General features: G+C 46.8%; 1 long non-coding RNA gene across 2 annotated transcripts in view; it reads left to right on the top strand.

Moving 5' to 3' along the window:
• Positions 1-17985, top strand: part of LOC103350930 (uncharacterized) — a 221316-nt gene that overhangs the window by 161425 nt on the left and 41906 nt on the right. The gene's annotated exons all lie outside the window — the stretch shown is intronic.

Here is a 17985-nt window from a genome sequence, read left to right as displayed (position 1 = left end):
ATGCATTTACTTGTCCTGTCCCTTTCACCTCCTTGAAACTTGAATAATTCTGCAGTCTTTCTTTCTCAGAGTTTCACTGCATTGGTATTTGGATCCATTAGAATCTGAAAGGGGAAGTCCAAAGGTGTAAGAGGTTGATGATAGGGATGCGGCCTTGAGCCATCGTGGGAAAAGCTGGCATGGCAAGTTTGGGAAGGGCGCTGCTGGGAGCTGATGAGATGTCCGTGGAGGGCCCTTCCCTCTGACCCAGGCATTCATCTTGAGCTTCTGCAGGTCAAAGCGTGAGCAGTGGGGAGGGGAGAACAAGGACAAAGTGGTGCCCCTGGCTGTGTCCATCCCCACTGCATCTACAGGAGCTGTCAATGCCCTCCGCCACAGAGCTACACCCGTAATCCAGCCCACGACTTGGAGAAGCCGAAGAAGGACCCGTGGCAGCTGGCAGTTCCACGGTTCTGGCTGTGGTGGTGACCCATGGCCATGATTGTGTGCAGGCCTCAGGGAGCCCACCTCCCACTGCGCCTTCCCCACATGTCTCTGTGCTCCATGACAATGAGCGTGATGAATGCAGGCGAGGGCGATGCCTGTGTAAGTCATCCTCGGGTCTCAGCTCGCACATCTTGGGAACGTTCCTGACCTGGCTGAGTCCCCACACGATGCCTCTATGGCTCCCACTCTGCCCTTCTCAGCCTCCCTCATCCCGTGGCAGCCGTTTGCCTCGGCACTCTTCCCTGTGAGATGGTGAGCTTTTCAGACAGGGCCCAGTCTATCCTGCCATGGCTATACCAGAGTTCTTCAAAACACTCATGAAAAAATGGACATTGTGTTTTAACTGCAAAGCACAGAACACCCGAAACAGTGATGGCTTCAGCAAGATAGGAGCTCACTGCTCTCACATAAACCCAGTCCAGAGGGAAGTGACTGGGGCCTGGGCTCCTCCAGCTCTCCCATCTGCTTTCCCTAGAGAGTGGCTCTATCCTCCCAGTCCAAGACGTTGGCACCCATGGAAGAGAGGACAAGGACAAGGAAGAAAAGTAACGTGTAGCTATAGAACCTTTTTGCAAAATGTTATTTTCTAGAACTCACAGAGCTGCAGAAGAGGCTGGGGATGCCATCTGTACTCTGGGAGGCCACATGCCCAGATACTAATGCTGCTGCCACAGGATGACAGGATGGTTTCGCCAGGACCACTGGCGATCTTTGCCTCAGCTGTGTTTTGGGAAAGGCCCTGTGTCTTCCTTCTCACTCCTTCTTTCACGTGCAGGAGGAGGGGGTGGTGAGAGGCCCAGGCCCTGGACTCTCAGCGTGGCCAGTGTAGTCCATTTTAGCTTTTCCTAGAAATGGGACAGGTTGGTAACAGTGTATTGTGATTGGATTGTTTGTGTTAAATGGCCTGAGGTTGTCCACATTGCAAATATAAAAGTGCAGGGAGTAGACTGCACTCAACTGCATGAGGAAAAAAAAAAATCCAGCCCAAACCAAAACAACAACAGAAAGACCAACCATGCAAAACCTAAGGGAATTTATTATGACTTAAAGGCCATGGTGAGAAGAGACGAGAGTGGTGTGGGCTTATGTGGCAGGGCCATGGGTTTATTAGGGTGGCTATCTGACCATCTTTACAGCAGTGTAATCGAAGAGTGTGCTTACTATAGGGTGGGAATTTTAAATCTCCTTTTAAAAGCATGAGTCCCTCGGGAGTGTGTCAAAGGCAGGGAAGTGCTCCCCGGAGGGCAGTTTCGCAACTCTGGTAGCTGAGTTTATTTTGTTTTATTAAAGAATGCCCAGCTGAACATTTCCTCCTGTTCTCATGCTTTTGCACTGGAGAACACAGAAAGGAAAGTTGGCGTCTGAAGAGCACAACCAGTGGGCTGGAAACTAGAGCTCCTCCTTGCTGCACTCTGGAGGGCACTGGCTTTGGGGCTGTGGAGAATCACCCTGAATTCCAAGTGGTCCACGTGGGGTGGGGTGGGGTGAGGTGGGAGAAGCAAATGCTGTTTGTCAAGGTGGTGCAATGTGCGGTCCCAGCCAAATGGCACCTGGAAAACAAAATGCTGGTATTGACTCAGGTTCACTCCATCCTGGGAGACTGGACTGTTCCTCTTCCTGCCATTGTTACTATTGCTTGAGACCCAGTATGCACAACTGTGTGCCACTGTGCCAGGCAGTGCAGGGCTGGGCTTATGTATTCAGCTGCATCTCCTTCCCTCTAAGCCCTCATACTATTGGGCCAGCCATCAATCAGTCAATGGAGTGAACAAAATAGGAATCAATAACAACCACAAGTTACTGAGTACAGGCTTTGTTTTGGTCCTGAATACAGGAGATCCCAGTTCATTGCATGACCATAACCATAAAAGACAGGGATGATTTTCTCATCCCGGAGATGACGAGAGTGAGGTTGTCAATGCCGGTGAGCTTGTCTCCTGGTCTGTATGTGATGGGACTTGGGGTTTAGGGTGGGGCACTCAAGAAGGGGTGCCCCAGCCCATTGACACCGCCACTGGGCATTTGTGCAGGGAAGGGAAGGTACTCTCTTTTACTGGTGGAGGCATTGTGTATTGGGACGGGTGTAACAGAGCAACATTTCATGCAGAATTGCTTCCAACCTCCACCACCAAGCCTGCCAGGGCAACCTCTCTACCCATAGCAGCAGTCACTATGGCTGACAAAGGGTTTCTGGCTGAGCTGGTCCCTGATTTGCAGCAGTACTATGTTGGTGCCAAGGTAACATTAGCACTTCAGCTTTGGGTTAGAATGAAGAATTCACCTCCTTAGAGAATTAGCACTCCCTTCCTGAACTTTTCTCTGAGTTCACACCATCTGTTTAACACTTGATCATTTTGATCTGTTAGTTTTTGCACATCCACTGGTGTATGAAGATCTGGGGAGAATGAGCCATATAGCCAAATTCCTTGGCCTCCTGTAACACTAACATGGCAGACAGCAACACATTCTTAAAGACTAACAGACTTAATAGTAACAAAAAGTTACTTCTTCATTTTGTTGGTGTCTTTTACAAAGCAGCATCTTTATTTTATTAACACATTTTTTTCCCCTCCTGTCTAGGAGAGGCAGTGCCAGTCTTTCGGGTGTATTGTTCTGCTAAGCTCTCCCAGGGCCAGTGTGCTTCCTGCTGTTCTAGTCTGTGTTTTCTCCCCGCTGTAGGAGACAGACTCACTAAGCAGTGGTTGCACTGCCCAGCAGGCCAGAGACCACCCTCCCCGCCTCCCCACAATCCCCAGGTACAACCTGGCAAACTCTCTTCCGTCGAATAATCCTTTTCACATCTCCACCCATGAAGCTGTTGGCAATTTCTGCCCTGAGAAACCATTGTTTCAGGGTTCTCCCACATTTCTTCCAGCTGCTATCATGTTTCAGTGAATTCCTAATGTGGCTGCTACGTGCTACGGGAAATACTATAAATGTGTAAGTCACGGTCCCTGACCTTAGGAAGCTTACAATCCAGCTGGGGGCTGAGACAAAAAGTAATTGAGAGTGAAGAAAATAAAGAGCCACAAAGATACACAGCGTCAGGACCTCTGTTTCCAACCGCAGGTTGGAACTCATTGGTGAGTGGGTTGTAAAGTAAGTTTACTGGGTCACAATCAGCATTTAAAAAAAGAGAAATAACTAAAAGAGTAAAGGTCAGACTGTATCTGATGAAGTGAGAATAAGAATCATTTTGTGAGAATTTGGTTCTGTTTTACATATAAATAGAACCTATTTTTTTCCCCCACCATGAGTCATGATCAATATGTTGGAAAATTTCTGACAACTATTTGTGATGAGCGGGCCCAGCCCGTGAAGGACACCACATGGAGGGCTCTTCACTTCTGCTTCTCTCGAGAGCCTCTCTAGAAAACGGAGCTACACCAGCATTTTGCATATGATCTTGGTAACCCTTGGACTTGTCAGCCCATCCCCACACCGGGTCACATCCCTCTGACCTGGGGATGACAGCTGAAAGGGAGGCAGCGAGGCTGGAGGAGACAGGAGACAGGAGGGCCTAGTCACCAGGGCCTTGCATTTCAGAAGAGGAGGAGTGCAGTCCATTCACCTCCCATGGAAATCAACAAAGGCCTCCAACGAGGAGGTGCCCATGAGCCAATGCATAGCTTCAGAAGCTCATCCTGGAGGCACTCTGAGGGTAGCAGTCCAGCTTGGAGGCTATGTGAGGCATGGTGGAAGCCAGACAGGAGGGCATAGCTGTGAGAAGCTTTTAGGATAGAAACTCACTGGACTTGGTGTTGCTTTCAACATGGGAGTGGACAAGGGAGAAGGAGGTATCTGGGATGGTTCTAGAATTTCCAGCTTTGAGTGGACAGCAGTGCTGATTGCTGGGTCTGGAATAAATGTGGATAACAAGAAGTTTGGGGAGGAGTTCAGGGCTATGCATGGGTGTATCCAGCAGCCTGGCATATTCACCCAGCATGCTTCCTGGAAACAGAGGTCTCTGTGTTGGTACAGAGCGGCTGTTAAGGTAGGGCGTGGTGGGGGGTGCAGAAAGATGGGCCAGGAGGGGGCTACCTACTTGGTTTGAGTTTTCTTTGGGGTAGTTTGGTGATGGCAGCAGGAGTGCTCCAACTACTCTGAGATCTCTGTTCACAGTGGAAAGAGCAGATGTGTCACGTTGGAGAGAGCTGGAGCAGGGGATGAGTGATGTTTAGACTGAGGCGGGGACTCTGGCCTGGCAGACTAGTTCTGGAAGTGCAGGGGGAAAGGCCTGGCTAGCCGTGTTAGGAAGGCCCAGTGGGTGGTGATGAGGGACTCTGTGTGTGTGTGTTTGTTTGTCCAGCCCCTTATGGATCTGCACTGGGTGGGTGTGCACAGCCCCACACCATAAACCCCCATGAGGAAGGGCTGTAACCCTAGCCTCGTGTTTCCGGCCGATGTCCTGACTGTGGTTTGCTGTGCTTCCCAAGAGCAAGTCACTGAGCCAGTCCTGTTTATGACCTGGCACTTGTCCCTTGAGCCTTGTGCTTGGCGCTGATCATCTGGTCCTGATCCCTTGCTGGCCTTGCTGTATTCACCCCACCTACTCACTCTCTGTCTCTGTATCCTGGGCTGAGCTTTCTCCGGTCTGTCTGAGCTACCACCCCATTTCATCCAGGGCCCCATCAGGGCCAGACTCCTGCGCCCTCCTTTCTGCTGAATCCCATTGAACCTTCCAGGAGGGAAAAGACTCAGGATTCACAGGACTTCCAGGCCCAAGAACCTGAACCAACCACATTTGTTTTTGGAAGATAATGTCAGGAACTTAATGCTCATTCACTCTTGATATGTTACTATGCATCTGGGTTAGAGTCCAATTTGTGTCTGATTATTTGGGTGAACTCCTTAACTATTTGTTTGTAATACCACTAAGTATTTCCAGATGTCAGCACGACGTGCATGCTCTGCTGCTGTGATGGGAGCATTCAGTGCTGAACCTGTATTTTTTTTAAATAAGAAAAATGCATGAAGAGGAGTTAACTCTCCTACCCTAAAGATCCTGCATTATTTACCAACCACAAGCTTTTCCTTGGCTGGGACGTGTATCTCCTCCTAGCACTCATTCCAGCTGCTCAAACATACTGTGGCAAAGTTAGTTGCTAGCTGCAAATTCTGGGATTAGCTGTTTCCCGTTTAGTGGTTCAATGATTTGGCATCCAAAGAAAAGCAAAGGTGATTTCAAAATTCTACCAACTCTCCAAATGGAACTAAAGAGTAGCCCTCATCTCATAGGGTTATCATGAAAATGAAAGGAGACGAGATATAGAAAGACCTAGTACAGCACCTGGCACCTGCTGAGGTCTCAGTCAAGGCCAGTACTTCTCCCGGAGGAAGGCCATGAAATACCTGGCTGGTAGATTTTCACATTAGCCAAGGCAGTGACCTTGAAGCTGCTGATAAGGGTTTGTTAGTAGTTGAGAAATCGATTGAGAGTCCAGAGAATGCTTTGCAAAGAAAGGAAACGGGTAGAACAGGAGTGGTGGAGCTGGCAGAGCTGAGTTTGAATCCAACCTTTCTGTCTTTGTACCCAGGTGACCTTGGGTGCAAGACATTGAGTTTTCTGAGTCTTGGTGTTTTCTTTGGTAAGTGGAACTAACGCCTTCCTCCTCAGGCTTCTGGAAAGAACAACCCTGGCTAACAGTCAATAATGAAGCAGCAATTCCAATCGCCACTGTGACTGTCATCATTTCTTGCAGTAAGTTGTCATGGGGGCATCATATTCTGAGCTATCTTTGTGGGTGTTATAAAAACTGCTCTGTGATAGATGCTGATGATTCATTCATTCATTCATTCATTCATCTGACAAATATTCATTGAGTGCCTGCTGTGCCACAGACATAATTCTATGTGTTGGGGATACAGTGTTCAGAAAACAAAGCCCAGCCTTTATGGATATTTGATTCTAGTGAGAGGGGATGGAGAGCAGACGTTCAGGTCACATAAGTCTTTGTAGGTATAAATCTCCTTAGAGATTCACTGTCTGATTTTGCCCTGCTCAGGCAGACAGTGAGATAGAAATTCTATCGTGCCAGCGCCGTGGCCCATTAGGCTAATCCTCCACCTTGCGGCGCCGGCACACTGGGTTCCAGTCCCGGTTGGGGCGCCGGATTCTGTCCCAGTTGCCCCTCTTCCAGGCCAGCTCTCTGCTGTGGCCCAGGAGTGCAGTGGAGGATGGCCCAGGTGCTTGGGCCCTGCACCCCATGGGAGACCAGGATAAGTACCTGGCTCCTGCCATCGGATCAGCGCGGTGCGCTGGCCACAGCGCGCCGGCCATGGCGGCCATTGGAGGGTGAACCAACAGCAAAGGAAGACCTTTCTCTCTGTCTCTTTCTCTCATTGTCCACTCTGCCTGTCAAAAAAAAAATCTATCGTGTTTATGACTTGGCAGTCTTTTCCCCCTTGGGATTTCTTCCCTGGTGCTCACACTTCATGGCCTCCCTTTCATCCTGTAATCCTTTTTCAGCTCTTCGCTGCTCAGGCTGAGTGAGTTCTACCACTCTGTGGCTCCCAATCTTCTGCTTTGTCCCCTTCTAGGAGAAGGGAGTTCTGGGAGCTTTCCTAGGAACATCCAGGTTCTCTTGAGAAATAAGCCAGGAGACCAAATAGTGCTTCTGTCTGTCAGGAGGCCGTTCCTGCAGGCTCTGGTTCTCCATGGCCGGCATCTCCTTCAGGCTTCGTTTGGTCAGCTGCAAACCTGGCAGCTTGTGAGGCACTGTCACATGGTGGTGCTGTTTTTTTTTTTTTTTTTCCTGTTTCCCATAAAATCTTTTTTCCTGATTTTTCTCTAAACTTTTTTAATTAAAAAAATTAATGGACTTATACAAATGGGGAAAGGTTGATTAATGGATACTAACTTATTGCTAGATGGGAATAAGAATTCCTGGGGCCCTGTTCCATACTGTACTATGATGACTATAGGTAACGATAATATACTGTATAATTCTGTATGAGAAGGGAAAAACTTCAGTGTAGGATTTCAGATGTTTATGCATAAAGGAATGTCAAGTATTTGAAGAGATAGGTGTGTTCAGCTTGACTGTAGTCACACAATGCGGACGTTCTGAAGCATCACGTGGTGCCCCACTGTGGTGCTCCTGCATCTTCTCCACCTGCTGCCCACCATCGCTTCATCCTGTGCAACCTAGATAATCCCTCTGCGGCAGAAGATGAGAACTGCTCCCCACAACGCAGGCTCCCTTGATTCTGGTTCTCCTAAAACCCTGGAGTCCAGCTGGATACACGGCTAACAGGGAAATATTTCTCAGCCTTCCTCCACCCTGGGTGTGGCGACATGACCAGGGTCTGGCTCCTTCCCACCCTTCCTCCAGGTAGGGCTGTGGAGTTGGGGGTCAGGAGTCAATATCTCAACAGAGCAAGACAGAAGGTACCTGGGTCCTTGAGACTGTGTGGCTGCCACATCAGCCCTGGACTACTGATGTCCAAGCAATAATCAGAGAGAAAACTGCAGCTCGCTCTTGCTCTCACTTCCCCCTGTGATTTTAGTTTTCACTAGAGATCCCCTCCCGATGCCCTGAAAGCTCCCTCCCCTCTGTGACCCTGCGATGTCCTCCCAACCAGCCTGTTCCTGTCCATCCCAAAGCAGGGGGGTTGGCCTCCATTAGAGCCACCCTTTGGCTCCGGATGAGCTTGATTCCTCGACAATGCCAGTCTTTGGGGAGCAGGAGTCTGTCTTACTAACTTTGTACCCCACCTAATAACCACCGTGACACTTAGCTTTTACCCTCCATGCATTTAGTGAGTGCTCAATCAATTCTTGGTGAGTGAAGAATAACTCCCTAGTTCTCCCAGACTAAAAATACTCTCCCTCTCCCTAAAACAGTGCTATCCAGTAGATATGTAATTTGAAATATTCAAATAGCCACCTTTTCAAAGCAGTAAAAGATAAGCTAGTGAAATGAAATCTAGTTATTAAAAAAAGAAATCTAGTTATATGTTTTATTTAAGCAGATATCACCAAGAATTGTCATTTTCATCAATAAGCAATATAGAACTTATTGCTGAGAATGTTGTACAATTTTTCACCTTAACTCTTTGGAATCTGGGATGTATTTTGCACTTAGAGAGTATCTGAAATTGGACCAGCTGTGGTTTTATGTGCTTGTTGGTCACTTTTGTGAGTGGCTACGGCATCAGACAGTATGGCTATGGCTGATCCAAGCCAGCTCTGGTGTGTGGGGGTGGGGGTAGACTTAGGGGGTCTGGAAGGCTGCAGGGGAATTGCTGAGGCAGGGATGAACAATGCTCCTTCAGAAGCGCGTCTCTAGTGCTTGCTCGGCACAGGACTCTGCGGTCTATGGAGCACCCAGTGAGTGACCCTTAGTGGCCGTTGGTGATTTCCATGTAGAGAGATTATTGTGGGAAGAGAAAGAACCACTGAGAGGGGAGCAGAGGGGAGCTCTGGGGACCACTGCAGGCTCCAGGTGGATGCCCAGCTCTGAGAGTAGCTAGTGATGTGCAATGGTGACCCAACCTTGGCCGAGAGACAGTGTGACACAGGATGCAGTGGTGCCAGGAGCACCAGGCCTGGGTTTGCCAGCACTGCTGCCTGAGTGGCCCTGGCTGAGCCAGTTCCACTCTCCAAGCCCCAGCGTCCCCTTCTGCCTGCCCAGAAGCAGCAGTCTGGTGGGCACAGAGTTATCTCTCCCAAGGAACCAGTTCCCAATAGCTCGCTAGGGGACTGCTCAGTGGACCGGCTCAGATAACTCCCAGGGCCACCAGGCATGATGGCCTCCTTGGAATTACAGAGGGAGGAATTTTTTCGAGGGATCATTGAAGCCAAAGGTGGTTTCCATCCAATGTGGCTGGCTAGGGAAAGAGTTCGTCTCAAAGAAAGTGGCCTGCAAGGTTGAACAAGGGAGGATACAAGCAGCTGAGGAACACAGAAGGCAGCCCTGGAGAGGGACCCCACCTTTCCCTTCCTCAGGGAAGCACCCTCATGGTATCTGGGGGCTGCAAGGAATTTTGCGTAGTGAGGCATAAAATACCTCAGCAGCCAGGGCTGGGCCTGTGCCAGAGAGAAACTGGGGGAGTCATGGCCAGCAAACGGATCACTTGAAGGGGAGTGGAAAAGTCCCTGAGAGCCCCTTTGAGGTCTTAACTTTCCAATATCTCAGACTAAAGTGGCTTTCTCTTCTTTTACCTTTTTTTCCTTGCATTGATCCAGGTAACAACCTGGGTTTTTTTAGGTAGCTTCTCACACACAGATCTCATCAGAGAGGACTTGAACCCTTCCTGCCAAGCCCCATGGGGGATGAGGCCATGCTAGGGGCCAATTTGGAATTGATTTTAGGAGGGGGCACAGGTCTGATGCTCCAAGATTCAAATCTCTGGAATATATGGGTGTCTGGGGAGCAATGGGCCAGGTGGTCATGGTGCTGGTCTGAGAAATTTGAGTGCTTAACCCACCAGAGGGCTTTAGAAACTTATGATCCTGTACTTGGGAAGTTGCCAGGCTTTCTGGAGGTGGCTGTGATTTTGGGCAAGAGTTGTTGAGGAAAAAAAAATAGGTGTTAGACCAGGAACAGCCTCCTGCCAAGAAATCACCAGGCCAGCATTCTGAGTGAGAGGCTGGCCAAGCCCACGGCCAAGGGCATCCTTGGTGGAAAATGAATTTTCAGGGAGGAAGCATGTAATTGGATGAAGTTCCTTTTTGTCTCCTGCACTTGTAGGAAGAGCTAGATGCTTTCCCACATGGAAAGTGAGTCCTTTAAGACCCAAGTGGAGCCCTGTGTGTCCCAATGTTTCCTTGTGGTGGCATTTCCCTCGAATGACCCCATCCATATGGGAGGAGGTAATGTCTCCTGTGGCGCCTAGAGCAGCACTTGTGCAGCCAGGGTGCTCAACAGTGTTTGTCAGGGCCGCGTGGGTAGTGTTCACCCCGAGGGATTAGGGTGAAGTGACACTTGTCACCCCCCTCTTCCTCTTTCTGCATTCATTTTTCATGCTGAGTGGTACAAAGAGAGAACTGAAAGCCCGCCTTTCTTGTCACAGTCTTTGTTCTATTTTGCTGCTGTTATCTCTCAAGTCAAGGAGAAAATCCAACACACTTGAGAAACATATTCATCCCAGAGTGTCGGGAATTTAATGCTTTCCCCACTACCCTTGTGGTCTAGGCTGGAGGTTCAGAGCTAAACCGGCTGGGTAGGAACCAGGACCCTGCCCCTTACTAGCTGTGAGGCTGTAGGCAATTTACTCCATTTCTGTGTGCTGTAGCTTGCTTATCAATCATTTTACCTCTGCTTCCCAGAGTTCCTAGCATTAAACAAAATGATTACCATCCAGCTCTTGGCACGGTGGTGGGCATGCACCAAGCACGTCAGTGCTGGATACTTGGCGTAAGAGTCTGAAAAGGCACTGACATGATTTTCTGCCTTCCAGAGTATATAATATTGATGCTAATTGCTAGAGTAGAAGAAGCAAAGGGGAGATTAGGATCTGTTTCAGAAAAGCCTCTACCACTCATTTTGGTAGAGTGTTCATGTGTTGGAGACTTGGTCATCAGCGTGGTGGAAATGGGAGATGATGGAACCTCTGAGTAGTGGGACTCAACGGGAAGTCCATAGAGCTTCAGGCACGCTGACTTCAGAAGGGATCAAAGTACTTTTTCATGGAACCCTGGTAAGTTCTGGTGAGAGGGTTGTTATAAATTTGAGCCTGGGGGCCGGTGTTGTGCCTCAGTGGGTTATGCCAGTTGTGCTTCCAATCTGGCTCCCTGCTAATGTGCCCAGGAAAGCAGTGAAAGTTGGCTCAAATTCTTAGACCCCTGTCACTCACGTGGGAGACCAGAATGGAGTTCCGGGCTCCTGGCCTTGGTTGGTTCAACTCTGGTTCTTCTAGCCATTTGGGGAGTGAGTCAGTGGATAGAAGATCTCTGTCTCTGTCTCTCTCTGTAACTCTGCCTTTCAAATAAATAAATTAATAAAACTCATTTATTTTTTAAAAATCTGAGCTTGGCCCCACCTGGTCCCTCTTTGGCTTCCCACATTGAGACGGAATCTTCTTTTCCTATGCAGTCATGCCATTGCTCTCTGCCAGGTGGCACAGCTGAGAGGCTCCTCCTGGAACTGAGCCCAGGTGGGCCTCATGCCTTTGAACCTCCCAAACTGTGAACCACGTAAACTTCTCCTCTTAATGAAGTTAGCCTGTCTCAGGCATTTTGTTATGGCAATGGAAAGCTGATGAACACACTCTATTTTTTCTTTTCTTTTTTTAAAATTTTTACTTCCTTTATTATTATTTTTAACCTAGAAACCTTTTATTTAAGGTATACAAACTTCGTATATACAAATTTAGGAATATAGCGATTCTTCCCACCCCACCCTCCCTCCCACCCATGCTCCCATCCTTCTTCCTCCTCCTCTCCTATTCTGGTTCTTATATTTATAAAGATTTATTCTCAGTTAACTTTATACTCATAAGATTAACCCTATACTAAGTAAATAGTTCAACAAATAGTATGTAAAAAAACCCAAGACAACAACAACCGAAAACACTGTTCCTCAACAGTCAAGATGAGGGCTATTCAAAATCATCACATTTCAAAGTGTCAATTTCACTAATATAGATTACCTTTTAGGTACTCTATTAGTCACCACTGATCAGGGAGAACATATGGTTTCATCTTTTTGGGACTGACTGACTTCATTAAGTATAATGGTTTCCAGTTGTAAGCATTTTGTTGCAAATGACAGTATTTCTATTTTCTTTGATTTTTTTTAAAAAAAGATTTTTTTATTTATATGAGAAGCAGAGTCACAGACAAAGAGAGGGAGAAAGAGAGAGAGAAAGGTCCTCCATCCGCTGGCTCACTCCCCAAATGACTGCGACGGCCAGAGCTGGGCCAGTCTGAAGCCAGGAGCCAGGAGCTTCTTCTGGGTCTCCCACATGGGTGTAGGGACCCAAGCACTTGGGCCATCTTCTACTGCTTTCCCAGGCCATAGCAGAGAACTGAATCAGAAGAGGAGCATCTGGGATACGAACCAGTGTCCAAATGAGATGCTGGCATTGCAGTCAGAGGCTTGCCCCACTAAGCCACAGGACTGGCCCCAGTATTTCATTTTTTCAAACCATTATGTAATATTCCATAGTGTACATATACCATAATTTCTTTAACCAGTCTTCAGTTGATGGACATCTGCATTGAGTCCATATCTTAGCTATTGTGAATTGAGCTGCAATGAACATAGGGGTACAGATAACTCTCATTTGGATCACTGATTTAATTTCCTTTGGGTAAATTACCAGGAGTGGGATAGCCGGGTCATATGGTAGATTTGTATTAAGATTTCTAAGGTATCTCTGTGCTGTCTGCCACAGTGGCTGGGCCTGTTTACATTCCCATCAACAGTGGATTAATGTACCTTTCCCCCCACATCCTCACCAGCATTTGTTGTTTGTGATTTCTGTATGAAAGCCATTCTAACTGGGGTGAGGTGAAACCTCACTATAGTTTTGATTTGTATTTCCCTGATGGGCAGTGATCCTGAGCATTTTTTTTCATGTGTTTATTGGCCATTTAAAATTCTTTTTGAAAAATGCCTGTTCAGGGGCCGGCACTGTGGCGCAGTGGGTTGAAAGCCCTGGCCTGAAGCATCGGCATCCCATATGGCCGCCAGTTTGAGACCTGGCTGCCCCACTTCTGATCTAGCTCTCTGCTATGGCCTGGGAAAGCAGTGTAAGATGGCCCAGGTCATTGGGTCCCTGCACCCACGTGGAAGCCTGGAGAGGCTCCTGGCTCCTGGCTTCGGATCAGCACAGCTCTGGTCATTGCAGCCAATCAGGGAGTGAAGCAGCAGATGGAAGACCTCTCCTCTCTCTCTCTCTCTCTTTCTCTCTCTGCCTCTCTCTGTAACTCTTTCAAATAAATAAAATAAATCTTTTTAAAAAAAGGAAAAATGCCTGTTCAATTTATTTTATTTATTTATTTCGGAGGTAGAGTTACAGACAGAGAGAAGGAGAGACAGAAAGGTCTTTCATCTGCTGGTTCATTTCCCAAACGGCACAGTGGCTGGAGCCAGGCCAATCTTAAGCCAGGAGCTTCTTCTGGGTCTCCCACAGGGGTGCATGGCTCCAAGCATTTGGGTCATCTTCCACTGCTTTCTTAGGCCATAGCAGAGAGGTGGATTAGAAGAGGAACATCTGGGACATGAACCAGCACTGATATGGGGTGCTGGCACCACAGGCAGAAGCTTAACCTACTATGCCATAGCTCTGGCCACTTCCCCATTTCTTAACTCGGTTGTTTGTTTTGTTGTTGTTGAGTTTCTTGAACTCTTTTTTAAAAATTATTTTATTTTTCTGAAAGACAGAGTTACAGAGAGAGGTAGAGATAGAGAGAAAGAGAGAGAGAGGTCTTCCATCTGCTGGTTCACTCCCCAAATGGCCACAGCAGCTGGAACTGAGCCAATCTGAAGCTAAGATCCAGGAGCTCCTTCTGGGTCTCCCACTTGGGTTCAGGGGCCCAAGCCCTTGGGCTACCTCCCACTGCTTTCCCAGGTGCATTAGCAGGGAGGTGTATCAGAAGTGGAGCAGCCGGGACTCAAACCAGCACCCATATGAGATGCTGGCGTGTAAGCCCGGGTTTTAACCCACTGCATCACAGCGCCAGCCCCTTGAGCTTTTTATAGATTCTGGATATTAATCTTTAATCACTTGTATAGTTTGCAAATATTTTCTCCCATTCTGTCAGTTGCCTCTTCACTTTGATAAGTATTTCTTTTTGCAGTGAAGAAGCTTCTCAGCTTGATATAATACCATTTGTCAATTTTGGCTTTGATTTCCTGTACTTCTGGGGTCTTTTCCAAGAAGTCTTTGCCTATGGAAATGTCTTGCATGGTTTACACAATATTCGCTAGTAATTTGATGTTATTAGGTCATAGATTTAGGTCTTTGATCCATTTTGAGTGGATTTTTGTGTAGGATATAAGCTTAGGGGTCTTGCTTCATACTTCTGCATGAAAACACTTACCCTTGATAAATATTGTATTATCTGTGAAAAGTAATTTGGAAAATCCCCAGTTATGCAGTTGGCCCACCAACACATGCTGACTCAGCTACATGGGTCATTTTGAGGTAAATTTGTAGTGAACTGGAACCTCCATTCTCGCTTTGGGTGTAGTTCATGTCTCCATCTCTGGGGAACAATCTGTTCCTTTTAAAAATGATATATCAATTTAATAAATTATTATGCAATTGTTGACAAAAGTAAGGTAGATTGATATGTACTGATATAGTAGAATATAGCATGTACATTATAATTGCCAATCTATAATGTTAAATAAACTAAGCAATATGCAGAACATTTTTAAGTATTTTAAAAGATGATGTGTATACACACATATGTTTTATACATGAACAGAGTACCTCTCAAAAGATAGATAAATTCTATAGGCTTCCAAAGAAGAATGATAGCATGTGATTGTAAAGACAAAGACATAAACAACTTCAATTTTATCATCCTGTGACACTGCTTGGAGACTTTGTTTATATTAGAAAGTTAACACAGTAAATCCAAGTATGAGTTGCAAGGTGCAATATTTTTGTTTGGTAGATGCAAATTTTGGTCATACATGAAATATTTTACTGTATCTGAATACTATTTTTAACACTGGCACTTATTTTTCTTTCTAAATTGTTGTTCATTTTAAAGTTAAATACAACAAGAGGATTTTAGCCTTTCCTGATTATTATGGGGTTGTTGGTGAATGATTTTGTACATGGGGTGTTAAATGATCTGCTCTGGGTGTGTGATACTCTGTGTGCTTCCGGCTTCTAATCAGAATATGAAAGCTCTTTTCAGGAATTATTTTCATTTTTCTCCACACCAGATTTACTTTGAGGAACAATTTAATCAACACTTGAAACCAGACGCCTTTGGGGCTGGCCATTCTAGAAGACTTTGGGTGATACCAGGAGCATCCACCTTAGTAATCCTACCGTCATACCATTCCCTTTTCTAACAACAAGAAGCTTCTTGCTTATAGTACTGTGATTCCTGGATGACGCCTTTTTATTCTAGAGATGAAAGGGTTAACAGACCAGTGCTGTGGGGGCAACATCTTGGGATGGTGAAGCCTCTGCCAGAGAGAGGAGTACTGACGGGACTCCTCCCCATTTTGGTCAAGGGGAGGATTGAAAGAACCCAGCAGGGGACAAAAAGATCCTGAAGTACAGCAGAGTGCTCCTCCCTGCTAGGAAAAGGATCTGACAAGTGGAGACCAGGAGCAAGGCCTGTGAGGGACCCCCTCATTTCTTCCTAGGGTGGAACCTGATTTCTTCCCAGCGGGCAGGGGTGGGCATCCGCTAAGCAATGGCACAGGAAGGCAGAGCCACTTCACACAGCTGATGGCAGGTTGTTCTCTGTTCACTCCCCTTGCAAAGCCTGACATCCTCTGATTATCAAGGGTCTGCTACCTACTTTCTGGGGCTCCATGTGTGGAGACATGGTCTCATTGCAGAGCTTCCCAATTGAGGAACTGTGGCAGGTGCCAAATGGATTTCAGCTGTGCCAATACATTGTGATGGCCCTTCCCCCTGGGGGGCCAGGAGTCCTGGGCCATGCACGGCCTCCCAGGTACCCCAGTGTGACACACAATTATTATTTTGTACAGGTGCCATTTTGCATAAAAGACTGAGAACTCCCCCAGCGGCAATGACAGTACTGTACCTGGCAGTTTGGGAGAAATGAATCTGTTACGTGTAGATAAAGAAAAAGGTGGTTTGACCTGTTTCATTACCTGGTGAAATTATTTTTTGTGGCGCTATTTGTTCCGGATTAATCTGTGGGCTTTGCAACTCGGCATCCTGTGGGGACCACGTAACTGGCAGAAAATGAATTCCCTTGTGATGTGATGATCAGATCCTCCAAGCCTCTTCACTCTCTTGCTGTGAAGTGATCACAGATACAGCAGCGAAGTTCCTGTGGTGGTTCTTTTCCATAGGGAAACAAAGGCAAGGCTTGGAGCCCTGTGAGGCTTGCTATCTAGGAGATACCATATAAAGAACGTTTGGGCCCCTGTTTCTGGGGAGACAGCACCACCTGTGCTCAAGGGTGGTGGTGGCAGTCTGCAGTCATTGACAACGCTGATGTGAGTGATGCCCAAGTACAGTGGCTGATCCAACCATCCAAGTTTCATTCACCCTCTACTGAGGCTTCATGCTCTGTTCCCCTGTGTAATAACTGAAGTACTGGAGGCATACAGGAGTAGGGGCTGGAGCACAGACTGTGGTCTGTAAGGGGTAAGTGAGTAAGTGTTGATTGGATGTCTTCGGGACCAGGCTCCGAGCTACCGTGCTGGGCACACAGGACCTGGCACGTCAGTGGGGAAAGTTCCTGTAAAGGACAAAAGAAATTCTCGTAGACAAAAGTTGAAAGCTTTTGAAAGTTACTTAAAGGAAATGTATAATAGCATCTGTCTTCCATGTCAGCAAATGTGTTAGGTCTAATTCTCCCTGTACTCTGGGAGCTTGCCTCTGACATCTCCAGCGCCTGGGGCAGGAATACACATGAAGTCCCTCATTTGTTCAGACATTCAGGAATACAAAATAAGCTGGCAGCTAGTAAGTTAGACTGTGTTCCCATACTTAAAAATATATAAACGAATACTCATAAAGATAAAATTGAAAAATGTGTGAAGCTGTAGTTTTTACATGACCATAAGTTGGCAGATATCAAGGATTAGTGAAATAAAACTGATTTTTAAATTTAACTTTCTAAGTATTAATGAAATCTTATTATTCTTGTAAATAATACTTGACATTTCTAACATTCAACTTCATCCTAGTCACCAACATAAAAAAAAAAACCCTAGGCTGCATACATTTAGGCCTATATAGATATCAGTTTAAGAATAATAGGAATTGTTAAATATTGTACCATGTTCCTTGGCTGATATGTATAATTGTTGCAAATATCGTGTTACTTCTTTAAAAAAATTTTTTACTTAATTTTTTTAATGATTTGAAAGGCAGAGATATGATCTTCCATCTACTGGTACTCTCACCAAATGTCAGCAACAGTGAGGGGTAGGCCAGGCTAAAGCCAGCAGCCTTGAACTCAATCCAGGTCTCCCACATCTGTGGCAAGAGCTCAAGTACTTGAGCCGTCAGCTGCTGCCTCCCAGCGTGAGTGTCAGCAGGAAGCTGGATTGGAAGCAGAGCTGGAACTGAACCCAGGCGCTCTGATACGGAATGTGGCCACCCAAGTGGTATCTTACCCACTGTGCCAAGCACTTGTCCCTCAAAACATGGAAGTTATGTAACACTTCTTGAGTATCTCCAGGAACAGGAAGAGAAGCAAGGAAACTGATGAGTAACTCGCCTGGGAAGTGATCATTTGTTATGTAAGAATCGCTCCATTCATGCCAACGGGAGGGGAAAGAGCTGACATGCTAAGTCTTACCTATACTTACCAGCTGCTCAAACCCTCTGCCACTCCAAAACACCATCCTCTGACATCCACGACCACCACCCGAC

This window comes from Oryctolagus cuniculus, chromosome 13, assembly GCF_964237555.1.
Source record: "Oryctolagus cuniculus chromosome 13, mOryCun1.1, whole genome shotgun sequence".
Lineage (NCBI taxonomy): Eukaryota > Metazoa > Chordata > Mammalia > Lagomorpha > Leporidae > Oryctolagus > Oryctolagus cuniculus.
The sequence above is the reverse complement of the archived record's forward strand: the minus strand, read 5'-3'. Positions and strand labels throughout refer to the sequence as shown.